Source organism: Thalassophryne amazonica, chromosome 9, assembly GCF_902500255.1.
Source record: "Thalassophryne amazonica chromosome 9, fThaAma1.1, whole genome shotgun sequence".
Classification (NCBI taxonomy): Eukaryota; Metazoa; Chordata; class Actinopteri; order Batrachoidiformes; family Batrachoididae; genus Thalassophryne; species Thalassophryne amazonica.
In genome coordinates, this window is record NC_047111.1 from 78,891,833 (window position 1) to 78,910,796 (window position 18,964).

The window sequence follows — 18,964 nt, forward strand, 5'->3', positions numbered from 1 at the left end:
TGCTCTGGCTCCAGGCTCGAAGTCTGGAGAAAAAGGCGAGCAGCGCTGTCTTTGCAGTCAGCGCTGTAGCCACGGATCGTGCTCCATAACAATCCCGCAAAGGCGGGATTTGTATTGATTATTATGTAGTATAATCAGGAAAGTGTTATTTATGTAACATATGCATTGATTTGTATAATGGCACTGTTTATCATGTTGATCAGTTTCATTTTTATATGGATTCCAGCGCTGGTTCATTTTGGTGTATATTTATGCCACCTCTCGACCTGGTGTATATTTTCAGCGCAGCGTACGCCAAGACCACATTGATAAATGCCAAGTAGCGCAGCCGTTTTGGCGTACACCCCATATACGCTCAAATATCGCCGTACGCAACGTTGATGCATGAGGCCCAATATGTGCACCGCTCCTCTGGTTCGGCCAGATCTCCCTTTGTTAACAGTTTGAAACTTCTTTACAATCCTCCATTTTGTCTTTCTTTCGGGAGCTTTTCTAACTGCAAAATGACTTTGATGTTGTCGTTGGGTTTGCACGATTGATTTGGTCTCAAAGTAGAATTCCACCAGTTTCCCTTCTTGCTGGATTGTAAGCGGCATCCTCATTGGATCCGTCTCATATTACACCAGAAATTCCTCGCATATATTTTAATGTCTGAAAAAAACAAAACAAAAACAAACCAGAATTTAAATAAATGTTACAGAATTAGAGTCAAATGATTTTGTGGCACTTTTTTGGGACACCCTATATGTAAATATGCCTTCAAAAGTGGACCTTCTCCTCGCGGGGTGTGGATATCCAATTGCTCTCTGTCTGGCTATGGTCCAGTTAGAAAAAGGAAAACCAGACAGCAGGATGAGGAAAAAAATGTATTTATATGGAACTCGCTAGACCCAGTTGGCTGATTGACATGTGATACTTGTCAGAAATACATCTGATGTGTATTTGAAACAAAGAAGAGCATAAATATGCTTTTTAACCATGTACAGCAGCACTGCTGGTGAACGAGCAGAAAGCCCTGATAGAGTCATGGTGGTTATAGCTCCATCGGCATCACGCTTGTGAAGCGGAGTGAGACATAACGTAAACTCAAACCCACGCTGTTTACTCAAACAAACAAACAAACGAAAACCCAAAACAAACAAATAAACAAAGAAAACCTACCTTGATCAGGCCTATTCTGATAACAATCACTGTAATCAGATGGAGCATCCCCAACAAAAAACAATATTTTCTGAATGTACAATTTGCTGTTTTAACTCATACCTTCTGTTGTGTGGGCCGCCAGAAGAGGAGGTACTGCTGGCCCACCACCAGAGGGCGCCCTGCCTGAAGTGCGGGCTTCAGGCACGAGAGGGCGCTGCCGCCTCAGGAACAAGCCGTGGTGACAGCTGTCACCCATCATCCGTGACAGCTGTCATTAATCATCCAATCCACATCTGGAATAAAAGCAGGAAGACACCTCCACCACACTGCCGAGATATCATCTTCTACCAGAGGTAATATCCTCAGCCTTTTTGTGGTATTTTGTAAACAGTTTATTGTGAGTGTTTGCAGGAGTACCGGTCCTTTTTGTGGAGGCTGTGCAAGACGGCACTCTTTTTCCTCTGAGGGATCGCTGCAACGTATTGAGTGAGAGGTGGAGGTGGAATTCCCACCAGGATTGTTACTGGGTGTTCACACACCCACCCTTAACTGTCTTTGCTTTCTGCCAGCAGCACCAGATCTGACACGCCGTGAAGGTGGCCACCTGGGGACTTCGGGACTTGGCGGCTCCAGTATTCCTCGGGTTCGGTGGCAGTGGAAATCGTGTGGTTCCGGTTCGTTTCCAGACGGGCGTCTCCTATCGTCGAGCCTGCCCACACGACACCTTATTGATTGACTTTTGCACATTCTGTAATCTGCTGTGTTTGGTTGTGTCATTCACAACAGTAAAGTGTTATAATTTGACTCCTTCCATTGTCCGTTCATTTACGCCCCCTGTTGTGGGTCCGTGTCACTACACTTTCCCAACAGGATATCTCGGCCAGCGTCATGGACTCCGAGGTGCGTCACCAGGCTGTTGAACAACCAATGGGAGAGCAGGGAGCGCAGGCGTCTGCAGGAGGCGTGATTGGTGAGCTACAGCATATTCTCACCGCCTTTACGGCTCGGATGGATCAAATAGCCGAGTAAAACATCCTCCTGAACCGCAGGGTGGAGGCTCTCTCCGCGAGCGCTCAGGGCGCTGCTGCAGCTCCTCCTCCTGCCGACCCTGTGCTGGATATAAATGTTCCAGTGGTGGTTCAACAACCCCTCCCACCATCCCCTGAAGCATACATAAGCCCTCCTGAGCCGTACGGAGGTTGTGTGGAGACGTGCGTGGACTTTCTTATGCAGTGTTCGCTCGTCTTCGCACAACGTCCCGTCATGTACGCGTCAGACGCAAGCAAAATAGCTTATGTGATCACTCTGCTTCGGGGAGAGTCACGCGCTTGGGCTACAGCGCTTTGGGAGCAAAATTCACGGCTCCTTCACACGTACACTGGGTTTGTGAGGGAGTTCAGAACTGTGTTTGATCACCCTAACAGGGGAGAGACCGCTTCAACTGTGCTGCTGTCGATGAGACAGGGACGCCGAAGCGCAGCTGCTTATGCAGTCGACTTCTGCATCGCGGCTGCGAGGTCCGGCTGGAATAACGCTGCGCTCCGCGCCGCCTTTGTAAACAGACTGTCGTCAGTCCTAAAGGAGCACCTAGTGGCCAAGGATGAACCGCGGGAATTAGATGGGCTTATTGATCTCGTTATACGGTTAGACAATCAGTTGGAGGGGCTTATTGATCTCGTTATACGGTTAGACAATCAGTTGGAGGAACGCCGTCGGGAACGAGACGAAGGACATGGCCGGGCGCACGCCGTCCCTCTTCCTTCCGGGTCCGAGAAAGGTCCGCCCTTCCCACGCTCCCTGGCCTCTACGTCCCGTGGGGCGACAGCTCCCCCTGCTGACGAAGCTATGGACACGAGCAGGGCCACATTTAGACCACCTAATAGACAGAGGAGGTTTCCACGCGGGGCGTGTTTTGTTTGTGGCTCAATGGAGCATCAATTGAGCGCTTGCCCCGAACGGTTAAACACCAACGCCCGCCCCTAGAAACTGGGCTTAGGGTGGGCCAAGAAATTCACGTGGGACACACACATATTGCCACACGGCTCCCAGTTACAATCCTTAGTGGGGATTTAACCCTTCAGGCCCCAGCACTGGTAGACACAGGGTCAGAAGGGAATCTGCTAGACAGCAGATGGGCCAGGGAGGTAGGGCTCCCTCTGGTGGCGCTACCTACACCTTTGCAGGTGCGAGCACTAGATGGCACCCTACTCCCTTTAATCACACACAAGACACCACCAGTAACTCTGGTAGTGTCAGGGAATCATAGGGAGGAGATTGAGTTTTTTGTGACTCCTTCTACCTCCCGTGTGATTCTGGGGTTCCCCTGGATGTTGAAACACAATCCCCGGATTGATTGGCCGTCCGGGGTGGTGGTACAGTGGAGCGAGACCTGCCATCGGATGTGTTTGGGATCCTCGGTTCCTCCCGGTTCCCAGGCTAAGGAGCAGGTCACAGTTCCCCCCAATCTGTTGGCGGTGAGTACCACGATCTTGCTGACGTTTTTAGCAAGGATCGGACACTCACTCTCCCCCCGCATCATCCGTACGATTGTGCCATCGATTTGTTGCCAGGTGTGGAGTTCCCGTCCAGCAGGCTGTACAACCTCTCCTGACCTAAGCGCGAATCAATGGAGACCTACATCCGGGACTCCTTAGCTGCCGGGCTGATCCGTAACTCCACCTCTCCGATGGGAGCAGGTTTCTTTTTTGTGGCCAAAAAAGATGGCGGTCTTTGTCCATGCATTGATTACCGGGGGCTGAACGAGATCACGGTTCGCAACCGATACCCGTTGCCTTTGTTAGATTCGGTGTTCACCCCCCTGCATGGAGCCAAAATCTTCACAAAGTTGGATATTAGGAACGCATACCACCTAGTTCGGATCCGGAAGGGAGACGAATGGAAGACGGCATTCAACACCCCGTTAGGTCATTTTGAGTACCTGGTCATGCCGTTCGGCCTCACTAACGCCCCCGCGACGTTCCAAGCTTTGGTTAATGACGTCTTGCGGGACTTCCTGCACCGATTCGTCTTCGTATACCTGGATGATATACTCATCTTTTCTCCGGACCCTGAGACCCATGTACGGCATGTACGTCAGGTCCTGCAGCGGTTGTTGGAGAACCAGCTGTTTGTGAAGGGCGAGAAGTGTGAGTTTCACCGCACTTCTTTGTCCTTCCTGGGGTTTATCATCTCCTCCAACTCCGTCGCCCCGGATCCGGCCAAGGTCGCAGCGGTGAGAGACTGGCCCCAACCTACGAGCCGTAGGAAACTGCAACAGTTCCTCGGCTTCGCAAATTTTTACAGGAGGTTTATTAAGGGGTATAGTCAGGTAGTTAGCCCCCTGATGGCCCTGACCTCACCAAAAGTTCCCTTCACCTGGTGGGATCGGTGCGAAGCCGCGTTTAGGGAGTTGAAACGCCGGTTCTCGACTGCACCGGTCTTGGTGCAGCCCGATCCTAGTTGCCAGTTTGTGGTTGAAGTGTTTTTCGGCCGTTTTGACTCCCGAATCACCTACCGCCCCGGGACCAAGAACCAACGATCAGATGCCCTGTCCCGGGTGCATGAACGGGAAGTCAAGACCGAGCTGTCGGATCCACCAGAACCCATTCTACCGGAATCCACTAGCGTGGCTACCCTAACCTGGGACGTGGAGAAGACCGTCCGGGAGGCCCTGGCACGGAGCCCGGATCCCGGAACAGGACCGAAAGACAGATTGTACGTCCCACCAGAGGCCAGAGCTGCCGTTCTGGACTTCTGTCACGGGTCCAAGCTCTCCTGCCACCCAGGGGTGCGTAGGACCGTGGCAGTGGTCCGGCAGTGCTTCTGGTGGGCGTCCCTGGAGACTGATGTCTGGGCTTACATCCAGGCCTGCACCACCTGCGCCAGGGGCAAGGCGGACCACCAGAAGGCACAGGGACTCCTACAGCCACTTCCTGTGCCTCATCGCCCCTGGTCCCACATCGGTCTGGATTTTGTCACGGGCCTCCCGCCGTCCCGGGGACACACCACCATTCTCACGATAGTGGACCGATTCTCCAAGGCGGCCCACTTCGTGGCCCTCCCGAAGCTCCCGTCGGCCCAGGAGACGGCGGATCTCCTGGTCCACCATGTCGTCCGGCTGCATGGGATACCAACAGACATCGTTTCGGATCGCGGTCCCCAGTTCTCCTCGCAGGTGTGGAGAAGTTTCTGCCGGGAACTGGGGGCCACCGTAAGCCTCTCGTCTGGGTATCACCCACAGACTAACGGACAGGTCGAACGGGCCAACCAGGAGTTGGAGCAGGCCCTTAGGTGCACGACCTCCGCTCACCCGATGGCTTGGAGTGAACAACTGGCCTGGATCGAGTACGCTCATAACAGCCAAGTGTCCTCTGCCACCGGCCTCTCCCCGTTCGAGGTGTGTCTGGGGTACCAACCCCCTTTGTTTCCTTTGGTGGAGGGAGAGGTCGGTGTGCCCTCGGTCCAGGCCCACCTGCGGAGATGCCGTCGGGTGTGGCGCACAGCCCGTTCGGCCTTGTTGAAGGCCCGGACGAGGGCTAAAACCCATGCAGACCGTCGACGGTCCCCGGCCCCCGCATACCAGCCCGGGCAGGAGGTATGGCTTTCCACCAAGGACATTCCACTACAGGTCGAGTCTCCTAAACTGAAAGACCGCTTCATTGGACCCTTTTCCATCCTCAAGGTTCTCAGTCCTACCGCAGTGAGGCCGGGAGTTCCATCCGGTTTTCCATGTCTCCAGAATCAAGTCGCATCACACCTCACCCCTCTGTGCACCCGGTCCGGCGCCACCTCCTGCCCGTATTATCGACGGGGAGCCGGCTTGGACAGTTCGCCGGCTCTTGGACGTCCGTCGAATGGGCCGGGGCTTTCAGTATTTGGTGGACTGGGAGGGGTATGGACCTGAAGAACGCTCCTGGGTGAAGAGGAGCTTCATCCTGGACCCGGCCCTCCTGGCCGATTTCTATCGTCGCCACCCGAACAAGCCTGGTCGGGCGCCAGGAGGCGCCCGTTGAGGGGGGGGTCCTGTTGTGTGGTCCGCCAGAAGAGGAGGTACTGCTGGCCCACCACCAGAGGGCGTCCTGCCTGAAGTGCGGGCTTCAGGCACAAGAGGGCGCTGCCGCCTCAGGAACAAGCCGTGGTGACAGCTGTCACCCATCATCTGTGACAGCTGTCACTAATCATCCAATCCACATCTGGAATAAAAGCAGGAAGACACCTCAACCACACTGCCGAGATATCATCTTCTACCAGAGGTAATATCCTCAGCCTTTTTGTGGTATTTTGTAAACAGTTTATTGTGAGTGTTTGCAGGAGTACCGGTCCTTTTTGTGGAGGCTGTGCAAGACGGCACTCTTTTTCCTCTGAGGGATCGCTGCAATGTAGTGAGTGAGAGGTGGAGGTGGAATTCCCACCAGGATTGTTACTGGGTGTTCACACACCCACCCTTAACTGTCTTTGCTTTCTGTCAGCAGCACCAGATCTGACACGCCGTGACGGTGGCCACCTGGGGACTTCGGGACTTGGCGGCTCCAGTATTCCTCGAGTTCGGTGGCAGTGGAAATCGTGTGGTTCCGGTTCGTTTCCAGACGGGCGTCTCCTATCGTCGAGCCTGCCCACACGACACCTTATTGCTTGACTTTTGCACATTCTGTAATCTGCTGTGTTTGGCTGTGTCATTCACAACAGTAAAGTGTTATAATTTGACTCCTTCCATTGTCCGTTCATTTACGCCCCCTGTTGTGGGTCCGTGTCACTACACTTTCCCAACACCTTTTTTTATTTTGTTGAATCAAATTAGTCTTGTGCCCCCGCCGTGTGAAAGCCACAAAACTACAGCCCTGACATGGTTCACCAGCATTTCACGTGAGTGCACAGCATCGGTCAGACGATGGCATTGAGAATTAAGAGTCTTAATTAAGATTTTTTACAACTCTGCTTGCCTGTTCATATGCATGACAATAGGCCTGAACAGGGTGGGGTGTGGTGGATCCTTAAACAGCTGCCTCTTCTGAAACAAACACCCAAGTTAACCCAAAAATCCCACCACCACAGAGTGTGCTTCACCATTTGAGTCCTTTAAACACAATTCTGAAAAATGAGACTTGAGCCCCAGAGATATTGTGGTATGAGCATGTGTCTGTATTTGTCATTAATTGTGCATATTTTATATTTTGCACATTATTAAAGGGACAAAGATGAAACAATTGTGCATTGTGTCGGTAAGACAATACCCTGCATGATGGGGTACTGCCCCTTATGTGGAGATTTGGTAAGTTTCCAACCCTGATATCTAAACCAGAAGCATGAAATGGAAGGTGACACTTATTGTATTAGTAAGGGCTAATGAGTGTCTAACAGCCTGTGTGACTGTGTGTGCTGAGGAATCTCATCGTGTGTGTTAGATAGCAGGAAGAAAGGACAGTATCATTGTACAGTACGCCAGATGTACAAAAAAGAAAAAAAATCCCCTGCCGACCTTCGAGACGCAAGACAAGAGGCCTCAAACGCTTTCACTGACATCCTGATAAAGACCACATGAGGTGGATCTTTGATCTGGTAAACTTTAGGTGTATTCACTGGCCAAAAACACGCAAACACACATGTGCAACTCTGCTTTGGAAATTGTTGACTGCACAAAATTAAATAACAACCATGGGCTTTTTCAAACAGTATTCATGCACGACATAAGGGTGGTGGCCAAGTGGTTTGTATGCTTGGTTTCAGTTGTGTCAGGGAGGACATCCGGCGTAAAACGTGCACAAATCAACATACAAATCCACTTTGGATGTGGCAACCCCAAGTGAGAAAAACAGTACCACACAGTTTCAGATTCCGTTTATATGTTTTGTCCAATATGGTCTTAAATAGGGTGTTAAAAACACGATTGCAGTTGTCATATTCCTAGGCTTTGGAAGGTTTTTGAAAAGCCTAGGAATGAATGAACGAGTCCCTCCCCACCATCTTTTTTGAAAAGGTAACTTGAATACAGTAAATGCTATCATCTTCTAGGTGTCTAAATTAATAGGGCATTAGATTAGCCAGAACTTTATTAATCCCTTGGGAAGACTCCCTCAGGAAAATTGAGGTTCCAGCAGCACTGTATAGCAGCGCACAGGGTAAGACGCACACACAGTATCAAAAGTAAAAAAACAAAAACAATTTGCAAATACAAATATAAATAGCAGACATCCTGATCGCTACTTATTTACTGGCTGCTACTGTTCCTCTCCTTCACGTCCTCTGTCTTCCTGTTTATCCTGCAGAGTTTATCCTGATAAACTCTTTCACAACTTTAAAAACTTTATTTCCCCTATGTAATATCCCATAGGTGTGTCTTCCACCTGCTGGATGGTTAGTAGATGCTGGATTAATGATGGATTAGAAACAGGTGTGCTTGTCAGAGAGACACAGACCACTGCTGCACAGTAACGTGTTAAATGAAAGAAAGTTATTTTCCGATTAACACCAGTTTTGATTTGAAACTCAAACAACATGATCATACCTCAACACATACAAACAGAAATTATTTTGATTGAATTCCACTGTAAAAGCAAAAGAAAGTGAGGGAGACAGTCGAGATATGTGAATGGGGTCTGTGTGTGTGTGTGTGTGTGTGTGTGTGTGTGTGTGTGTGTGTGTGTGTGTGTGTGTGTGTGTGTGTGTGTGTGTGTGTGTGTGTGTGTGAGAGAGAGAGAGAGAGAGAGGGAGAGAGAGAGAGAGAGGGAGAGAGAGAGAGAGAGTTAATATGCAAACATTTACTAAATCAGAGAAATATACTGTTTTCTGACTGTTTAACCACTATTATATCATAAAACTCAAATAACAAATCCATACAAGCCCATGGAAAGGATTTGGGAGCTGAAACAAATTTCTTCATCCCTCTGTCTCATTCGGCCAGGATTGCCCAATTATATAGCGCCAAATCACAACAAACAGTTGCCCCAAGGCGCTTTATATTGTAAGGCAAGGCCATACAATAATTACGTAAAAATCCCAACGGTCAAAACGACCCCCTGTGAGCAAGCACTTGGCGACAGTGGGAAGGAAAAACTCCCTTTTAACAGGAAGAAACCTCGAGCAGAACCAGGCTCAGGGAGGGGCAGTCTTCTGCTGGGACTGGTTGGGGCTGAGGGAGAGAACCAGGAAAAAGACATGCTGTGGAGGGGAGCAGAGATCAATCACTAATGATTAAATGCAGAGTGGTGCATACAGAGCAAAAGAGAAAGAAACACTCAGTGCATTATGGGAACCCCCCAGCAGTCTACGTCTATAGCAGCATAACTAAGGGATGGTTCAGGGTCACCTGATCCAGCCCTAACTATAAGCTTTAGCAAAAAGGAAAGTTTTAAGCCTAATCTTAAAAGTAGAGAGGGTGTCTGTCTCCCTGATCCGAATTGGGAGCTGGTTCCACAGGAGAGGAGCCTGAAAGCTGAAGGCTCTGCCTCCCATTCTACTCTTACAAACCCTAGGAACTACAAGTAAGCCTGCAGTCTGAGAGTGAAGTGCTCTATTGGGGTGATATGGTACTATGAGGTCCCTAAGATAAGATGGGACCTGATTATTCAAAACCTTATAAGTAAGAAGGCCAATATGGGTGAGATATGCTCTCTCTTTCTAGTCCCTGTTAGTACTCTAGCTGCAGCATTTTGAATTAACTGAAGGCTTTTCAGGGAACTTTTAGGACAACCTGATAATAATGAATTACAATAGTCCAGCCTAGAGGAAATAAATGCATGAATTAGTTTTTCAGCATCACTCTGAGACAAGACCTTTCTAATTTTAGAGATATTGCATAAATGCAAAAAAGCAGTCCTACATATTTGTTTAATATGCGCTTTGAATGACATATCCTGATCAAAAATGACTGCAAGATTTCTCACAGTATTACTAGAGGTCAGGGTAATGCCATCCAGAGTAAGGATCTGGTTAGACACCATGTTTCTAAGATTTGTGGGGTCAAGTACAATAACTTCAGTTTTATCTGAGTTTAAATAATACTGCCTAAGGGAAGCATGTATAAAGTGAATAAAATTGGTCCTAGCACAGAACCTTGAGGAACTCCATAATTAACTTTAGTCTGTGAAGAAGATTCCCCATTTACATGAACAAATTGTAATCTATTAGATAAATATGATTCAAACCACCGCAGCGCAGTGCCTTTAATACCTATGGCATGCTCTAATCTCTGTAATAAAATTTTATGGTCAACAGTATCAAAAGCAGCACTGAGGTCTAACAGAACAAGCACAGAGATGAGTCCACTGTCTGAGGCCATAAGAAGATCATTTGTAACCTTCACTAATGCTGTTTCTGTACTATGATGAATTCTAAAACCTGACTGAAACTCTTCAAATAGACCATTCCTCTGCAGATGATCACTTAGCTGTTTTACAACTACCCTTTCAAGAATTTTTGAGAGAAAAGGAAGGTTGGAGATTGGCCTATAATTAGCTAAGACAGCTGGGTCAAGTGATGGCTTTTTAAGTAATGGTTTAATTACTGCCACCTTAAAAGCCTGTGGTACATAGCCAACTAACAAAGATAGATTGATCATATTTAAGATCGAAGCATTAAATAATGGTAGGGCTTCCTTGAGCACCCTGGTAGGAATGGGGTCTAATAGACATGTTGATGGTTTGGATGAAGTAACTAATGAAAATAACTCAGACAGAACAATCTGAGAGAAAGAGTCTAACCAAATACCGGCATCACTGAAAGCAGCCAAAGATAACGATACGTCTTTGGGATGGTTATGAGTAATTTATTCTCTAATAGTTAAAATTTTATTAGCAAAAAAAGTCATGAAGTCATTACTAGTTAAAGTTAAAGGAATACTCGGCTCAATAGAGCTCTCACTCTTTGTCAGCCTGGCTACAGTGCTGAAAAGAAACCTGGGGTTGTTCTTATTTTCTTCAATTAGTGATGAGTAGTAAGATGTCCTAGCTTTACGGAGGGCTTTTTTATAGAGCAACAGACTCTTTTTCCAGGCTAAGTGAAGATCTTCTAAATTAGTGAGACACCATTTCCTCTCCAACTTACGGGTTATCTGCTTTAAGCTGCAAGTTTGTGAGTTATACCACGGAGTCAGGCACTTCTGATTTAAAGCTCTCTTTTTCAGAGGAGCTACAGCATCCAAAGTTGTCTTCAATGAGGATGTAAAACTATTGATGAGATACTCTATCTCACGTACAGAGTTTAGGTAGCTACTCTGCACTGTGTTGGTATATGGCATTAGAGAACATAAAGAAGGAATCATATCCTTAAACCTAGTTACAGCACTTTCTGAAAGACTTCTAGTGTAATGAAACTTATTCCCCACTGCTGGGTAGTCCATCAGAGTAAATGTAAATGTTATTAAGAATGATCAGACAGAAGGAGTTTTCAGGGAATACTGTTAAGTCTTCAATTTCCCATACCATAAGTCAGAACAAGATCTAAGATATGATTAAAGTGGTGGGTGGACTCATTTACATTTTGAGCAAAGCCAATTGAGTCTAATAATAGATTAAATGCAGTGTTGAGGCTGTCATTCTCAGCATCTGTGTGGATGTTAAAATCGCCACTATAATTATCTTATCTGAGCTAAGCACTAAGTCAGACAAAAGGTCTGAAAATTCACAGAGAAACTCACAGTAACGACCAGGAGGACGATAGATAACAACAAATAAAACTGGTTTTTGGGACTTCCAATTTGGATGGACAAGACTAGAGCCAAGCTTTCAAATGAATTAAAGCTCTGTCTGGGTTTTTGATTAATTAATAGCTGGAATGGAAGATTGCTGCTAATCCTCCGCCCCGGCCCGTGCTACGAGCATTCTGGCAGTTAGTGTGACTCGGGGTGTTGACTCATTTAAACTAACATATTCATCCTGCTGTAACCAGGTTTCTGTAAGGCAGAATAAAATCAATATGTTGATCAATTATTATATAATTTACTAACAGGGACTTAGAAGAGAGAGACCTAATGTTTAATAGACCACATTTAACTGTTTAGTCTGTGGTGCAGTTGAAGGTGCTATATTTTTTTTTCTTTTTGAATTTTTATGCTTAAATTGATTTTTTCTGGTTATTGGTAGTCTGGGAGCAGGCACCGTCTCTACGGGGATGGGGTAATGAGGGGATGGCAGGGGGAGAGAAGCTGCAGCGAGGTGTGTAAGACTACAACTCTGCTTCCTGGTCCCAACCCTGGATAGTCACGGTTTGGAGGATTTAAGAAAATTGGCCAGATTTCTAGAAATGAGAGCTGCTCCATCCAAAGTGGGATGGATGCCGTCTCTCCTAACAAGACCAGGTTTTCCCCAGAAGCTTTGCCAATTATCTATGAAGCCCACCTCATTTTTTTGGACACCACTCAGACAGCCAGCAATTCAAGGAGAACATGCAGCTAAACATGTCACTCCCGGTCCGATTGGGGAGGGGCCCAGAGAAAACTACAGAGTCCGACATTGTTTTTGCAAAGTTACACACCGATTCAATGTTAATTTTAGTGACCTCCGATTGGCGTAACCGGGTGTCATTACTGCCGATGTGAATTACAATCTTACCAAATTTACGCTTAGCCTTAGCCAGCAGTTTCAAATTTCCTTCAATGTCGCCTGCTCTGGCCCCCGGAAGACAATTGACTATGGTTGCTGGCGTCGCTAACTTCACATTTCTCAAAACAGAGTCGCCAATAACCAGAGTTTGATACTCGGCGGGTGTGTCGCCGAGTGGGGAAAAACGGTTAGAAATGTGAACGGGTTGGCGGTGTACACGGGGCTTCTGTTTAGGGCTACGCTTCAGTCAAACGCTGCATCATATCGTCATCATCATATCCTGGGATTATTTACTGCTGCAGATGCCCACCCCTGACTTCTGGTTGTCGGAGAAGGGCAAGTCCTTGGGGTCAGGGTAGGCAGCAGGTGACTAGCTCCTTGTACAGAGGCCCTCCAAGCAACTCGGTCCAGCGGGTCACTGCTGGCCAGGTTGCAGACTTTCATGTCGGCCTTGACACAGTCAGATCAGGTCTTCTTGGGTCTTCCTCGTCCTCTTCGACCGGGCATAACCATACTTGTAATGGTGTTGATGGCCCAATCAGCACGCATAACATGGCCGTACCAGCGGAGGCATCGGGAACGCAGTACGGTGGTCACATCTGCTAGCCCCAGCCTGACCATGAGCGAGTCAATGGAGACAACATCTGACGCCTTCACACCACATATCCACCTCACCATCAGTCGGTCGTTGCGCTGCAGTTGTTCCAGGTCCTCTGCATTTGGCGCCCCGGTCTCACTTGCATACAACAGCGCTGAGCGCACACAGGTGGTGTACAACCTCCCTCGCGTCTTGCGTGTGACATGCTTGGAGGTGAGGATAGGGAGCAGTTTCTTGAATTTGCCCCCAAGCACATCCCCAAGCTTGGATACACTTTCTCATTTGTTTGTAATCCATCATTAATCCAGCATCCACTAACCATCCAGCAGGTGGCAGACATGTCTATGGGATATTACATAGAGAAAATGAAGTTTTTCAAGTTTAAGATTTCATGCCCTGTTAATTTAGATACAGAGAAGGTGATAATAATTGAATGGGGAAAAAGTTGTCCAAACATTTGACTGGTACTGTATTTGCCCTAGATCTGGTGGTCACCAAAACCAGTTATTTATTTATTTTTTTGCCTTAACCAAAAGCCAAAAACTGAAAACCACTTTTGAAGCAAAGTCCATGAGCCATTATTCATTACCCAGGGCCATCAAATATGGCCACAAGGTATTGTGAAGGCTTTTCATCTGTCCGTCTGTCTATCCTTCTGTCTGTGCTTAGCATAAGTCCAGTCCTGTTGCTGCCAGTCTTGAAATTCCTGGGACACAGACCTTGGACAAGTTCAAAGATGGCTAACATTGACCTATTGTAAGAGGTATTTTAAAAGGTTAAAAAGTCAGAAGTTTAAGAAGTTTAAATGTCACATTCTGTTTCATTCTGTTAAAGTTTTTTCTGAGGGGCAGGGGTGACAGCCGATCAGAGTAGAGCGGCACCATGATGTCATTGGCTGGTCTAGCTACCTGCAAAGTCCATTTCATTTTGTGTGAAAATATAACCGTTTTGTCATACATTTTGTAAAAGCTAGTGAGAAAATAAACACTTCTAAAACTGAAAACGCTGTTTTTGTAACTTGATAACACCTCTGAGGTGATTTACAAGATGTTTTGCGGACATCAGCGTGAACGCTAACTTCCGCTAACTCAAAGTTAACTGCTCATGTACGCGCACACGCACGCCCTCCTACAGATGCAGTTAAAACGCAAAAATCGTTTATGACTGATTGATTGCTTGATTGATAGAGGGGCTTTATTGAACATACGTATATAAATTGTATGTAAGACAACAGGATATTAATAATGTAAATAACTATATATATATATATATATATATATATATATATATATATATATATATATATATATACAGTGAGGAAAATAAGTATTTGAACACCCTGCGATTTTGCAAGTTCATTTTAGGTGCATGTCCACTGTGAGAGACATAATCTAAAAAAAAAAAAAAAAAAAAAATCCAGAAATCACAATGTATGATTTTTTTAAATAATTTATTTGTATGTTACTGCTGCAAATAAGTATTTGAACACCTGTGAAAATCAATGTTAATATTTGGTACAGTAGCCTTTGTTTGCAATTACAGAGGTCAAACGTTTCCTGTAGTTTTTCACCAGGTTTGCACACACTGCAGCAGGGATTTTGGTCCACTCCTCCATACAGATCTTCTCTAAATCTAGACCGTTTCATCGTTTGGAGTTTCAGCTTCTTCCAAAGATTTTCTATTGAGTTCAGGGCTGGAGACTGGCCAGGCTACTCCAGGACCTTGAAATGCTTCTTACGGAGCCCCCCCTTAGTTGCCCTGGCTGTGTGTTTGGGGTCATTGTCATGCTGGAAGACCCAGCCATGACCCATCTTCAATGCTCTTACTGAGGGAAGGAGGTTGTTTGCCAAAATCTCGCAATAGATGACCCCATCCATCCTCCCTTCAATATGGTGCAGTCGTCTTGTCCCCTTTGCAGAAGTGCACCCCCAGAGTATGATGTTTCCACCCCCATGCTTCACGGTTAGAATGGTTTCTTGGGGTTGTTCTCATCCTCTAAACATGGTAAGTGGAGTTGATTCCAAAAAGCTCTATTCTGGTGTCATCTGACCACATGACCTTCTCCCATGCCTCCTCTGGATGTTCCAGATGGTCACTGGTGAACTTCAAATGGGCCTGGACATGTGCTGGCTTGAGCAGGGGGACCTTGCTGCCCTGCAGGATTTTAAACCATGACAGCATCATGTGTTACTAATGTAATCTTTGTGAGTGTGGTCCCAGCTCTCTTCAGGTCATTGACCAGGTCCTCCTGTGTAGTTCTGAGCTTTCTCAGACTCATCCTTACCCCACAAAGTGAGATTTTGCATGGAATCCCGGACCGAGGGAGACTGACAGTCGTCTTGTGTTTCTTCCACTTTCTAATAAATAATCATAACAGTTGTTGTCTTCTACCAAGCTGCTTGCCTGTTGTCCTGTAGTCCATCCCAGCCTTGTGCAGGTCTACAGTTTTGTCCCTGGTGTCCTTAGACAGCTCTTTGGTCTTGGCTATGGTGGACAGGTTGGAGTGTGATTGATTGAGTGTGTGAACAGGTGTCTTTTATACAGGTAACAAGTTTCAAACAGGTGCAATTAATACAGGTAAAGAGTGCAGAATAAGAGGGCTTCTTAAAGAAAAATTAACAGGTCTGTGAGAGCCAGAATTCTTGCTGGTTGGTAGGTGTTCAAATACGTATTTGCAGCAGTAACATACAAATAAATTATTAAAAAATCATACATTGTGATTTCCTGATTTTTTATTATTATTATTATTTTTTTTTTAGATTATGTCTCTCACAGTGGACATGCACCTAAGATGAAAATTTCAGACCCCTCCATGATTTCTAAGTGGGAGAACTTGCAAAATCACAGGCTGTTCAAATACTTATTTTCCTCACTGTATATATATATATATATATATATATATATATATATATATATATATATATATATATATATATATATATATACTCGTACTTTGCACTGGAATACCAATTAAGAAATTGCAAATTATAAAGAAGACAATGCACATAAGGCTGAGGGTATTTTAGCATTGCTTTATATTTTTATTTTACTTTCAGTTGCATCCATCTGGTCAGAGTCGTCACAGCAGATGTGGTACAGATCCGGCACCTTGGGATTTTGGCACAACCTTTACCTGGTCATTTATTCTTGGACAAGACAATTCACCTGCATTAAATTAGTCCACCCAGTCGTAAATGGGTGCCAACCTTGGCTGTGGCGTCAGACTGGCATCTCTTCCAGGACTACTCGAACACTTTCATCTGCTTTGCACCACAGCCTTCAGGGATAAATACAGACACCAATCATCCTCAAGGCCTGGATATGACTAACCTCTTCTTCATCTTTTGAGTTATTAGAACGGCTTTATAACTTATTGTATTTACAGTGACATAACATTTAGAACATTGGAGTTTATTGTGTAATTGCGCGTAACTGGTCCAAATTATCCTTACGGGATTTGAAGCCGCCTAAAAGCTGCACTACTTCCCAGCAAACACAAGGTGGCGCTGAAACTATACAACAGTAGTACCCAATTTCTTTTTGTTTCTCTCTTTAAAAAACTGCTGGTGAGAGGGCGAGAGGGGGGGGCATTAACATGCATGTTTCATGAACAAATATTTTCATTGCTTGTTACCTTGCAGTTGAGGAAGCCTTAATACAGTATTTATTAAGCATAAATACCACATGGGTATCCTCCTCCATGTTCTCCTGGGTTCTTCAAAACCACATATATTGTGCTTTGCCATATTTAAATTTCAATGAAGAAAAAAAGAAAAAAAACAAAACAAGAAACAGGCTTCTCCATATTCAAGATTCTTCAACCAACCAATCATCCACACATCCAACCAACCAACCAAACAAACAAATTAACACAATACAGTGAATACGTTTGTGATCCCTTGAGCCTTTACATATTTAAAATTTTTCATGTCATGCTTCTTTATTGATTAAGACGGCGGCGCGTCCAGGCGCGTCCCTGCTATTTTGCACTTTTTTGTGTTTTATAGTGTATTTATTTATATTTCTGGTGTCAAAAAAATGCCACAGCAACCCCATCTATCACCGCCAAGACCTGATAAATATTGGATTTCAGGCAAAAATAGAAATTACTACGGCCTTTTCACAGATCCAAAACATTCCATCGGATATAGCGAGAGTGCCGGGTGCCCTGTGGTTCGTTATCAGGCCTAGCAAGCTCCGGTGGCAAGAGGAAGCAGAAATGCGGATGCCAGGCAGGCCTGCTAGCCCAGCTAAGAAACCAACTGCACAGACGTCCACTACCATCTATCTTCCTCCATTTTGTCAACAAATACATGAGAAGATTACAGAAATGTTGAAAAACAGTGTTCCTCAATGAATTTCGGTGCATAAAAAGCAAGGTCACAAACCAAAGCTGAACACCTGTGATCTCTGATCTCACAGACAGCACTGCATGAAGAACAGGCATCATCAATAGCTGATATAACCACATGAGTGAGGGTTTAATTTGGGAAGCTATCTTTTGTTGTTGTTTATGAGGGCAAGGAACTTAACAAGAACAAGGATGATTTCTTTGGTGCTTAGTCCTCTTCTGTCAGCTGTTTGTTGTGTTTCACATACAGTAGTGTTCAGAATAATAGTAGTGCTATGTGACTAAAACGATTAATCCAGGTTTTGAGTATATTTCTTCTTGTTACATGGGAAACAAGGTACCAGTAGATTCAGTAGATTCTCAGAAATCCAACAAGACCAAGCATTCATGATATGCACACTCTTAAGGCTATGAAATTGGGCTATTAGTAAAAAAAAAAAGGTAGAAAAGGGGGTGTTCACAATAATAGTAGCATCTGCTGTTGATGCTACAAACTCAAAACTATTATGTTCAAACGGCTTTTTTTTAGCAATCCTGTGAATCACTAAACTAGTATTTAGTTGTATAACCACAGTTTTTCATGATTTCTTCACATTCATTTTGTTGGTTTGGAACCAAGATTTTGCTCGTTTACTAGTGTGCTTTGGGTCATTGTCTTGTTGAAACACCCATTTCAAGGGCATGTCCTCTTCAGCATAAGGCAACATGACCACTTCAAGTATTTTGACATACCCAAACTGATCCATGATACCTGGTATGCAATATATAGGCCCAACACCATAGTAGGAGAAACATGCCCATATCATGATGCTTGCACCACCATGCTTCACTGTCTTCACTGTGAACTGTGGCTTGAATTCAGAGTTTGGGGGTCGTCTCACAAGCTGTCCGCGGCCCTTGGACCCAAAAAGAACAATTTTACTCTCATCAGTCCACAAAATATTCCTCCATTTCTCTTTAGGCCAGTTGATGTGTTGTTTGGCAAATTGTAACCTCTTCTGCACATGTCTTTTATTTAACAGAGGGACTTTGCGGGGGATTCTTGCAAATAAATTACCTTCATACAGGCGTCTTCTGACTGTCACAGCACTTACAGGTAACTCCAGACTGTCTTTGATCATCCTGGAGCTGATCAATGAGTGAGCCTTTGCCATTCTGGTTATTCTTCTATCCATTTTGATTTCTTCCACATGTCTCTGTTTTTTTTTTTTTTTTTTGTCCATTTTAAAGCATTGGAGATCATTGTAGATGAACAGCCTATAATTTTTTGCACCTGCGTATATATTTTCCCCTCTCCAATCAACTTTTTAATCAAACTACGCTGTTCTTCTGAACAAT

At 45.4% G+C, this 18,964-nt stretch overlaps 1 long non-coding RNA gene across 1 annotated transcript; it reads right to left on the minus strand.

Annotated features, from left to right (window-relative positions):
- Nucleotides 1-474: 474 nt before the first annotated feature.
- LOC117516636 lies at nucleotides 475-13,005 on the minus strand. Its single transcript, XR_004562501.1, has 3 exons — nucleotides 12,995-13,005; nucleotides 6,365-6,368; nucleotides 475-632 (listed from the first exon to the last, which is right to left on the minus strand). It is a non-coding gene; the product is annotated as an uncharacterized LOC117516636 (long non-coding RNA).
- Between the last annotated feature and the right edge of the window lie 5,959 nt (nucleotides 13,006-18,964).